This window comes from Agrilus planipennis, unplaced genomic scaffold, assembly GCF_000699045.2.
Source record: "Agrilus planipennis isolate EAB-ADULT unplaced genomic scaffold, Apla_2.0 scaffold32, whole genome shotgun sequence".
Taxonomy (NCBI): domain Eukaryota; kingdom Metazoa; phylum Arthropoda; class Insecta; order Coleoptera; family Buprestidae; genus Agrilus; species Agrilus planipennis.
Window position 1 is genome coordinate 852,024 of NW_020439506.1, and position 813 is coordinate 852,836.

Here is an 813-nt window from a genome sequence, read left to right on the forward strand (position 1 = left end):
ACTTCGTTTTAATGTTTTTCCTTTCATGAAACATTAAGTTGTAATTACTTTACAGAATTATTCTCTGAAAGAATAAAAAAATACGTATTTGCAATTCAGAAAATGTTTATCTACTTCGAATTTTGAATACTTCACACACCTTTAAGTATCTCATAAATAGAATTTACCTGTTCCTAAGACATTTGAATGTGTTTTTATATATTGTTTTCAAATATTTAAGAAATGTTTGATAAATTACAGACCATTGATGGCTATACGACTTATTTAAGTATATATTCATTGTATTCTATATGCAGCAAATTTAAGAAACTACAATAGAATCAGACATCTATTTCCTATTCTAATAATCGCACAAGTGAACGTCGTGCCGTTTGCCGTCAAGGCATACGAGTCGTTATAATGTTTTTGTTACATCAAAAATACAATGTTAATCTATCAAATAATCAAACAACACTAATAATTCATCCTTATTACTACTGGAATTCCTCAACCTACCCACTTGTAACAAATATATATAAATAAGCGAAAATATTAAATTTAGTACTCAAATATCTGTAAAATATTCCCAGTGTTTTACTCATGTTATATTTTAAATTCCTCGTTCATGATTACGTGACTTCGGTGCGAATTATGAACTGGTGACGATACATTCCGCAAAAATCAATTTTTTCTTTTTCTTGAAGGTACCAAATAACAGACGGCGCTAATTGTAGATTATGTAACATAAATTTACTCCTAGCGAAAAACATTGCAAAATTTGTTATATTTTATTATACAGACACAAAATGATGTACAATACATAATAATTTAATA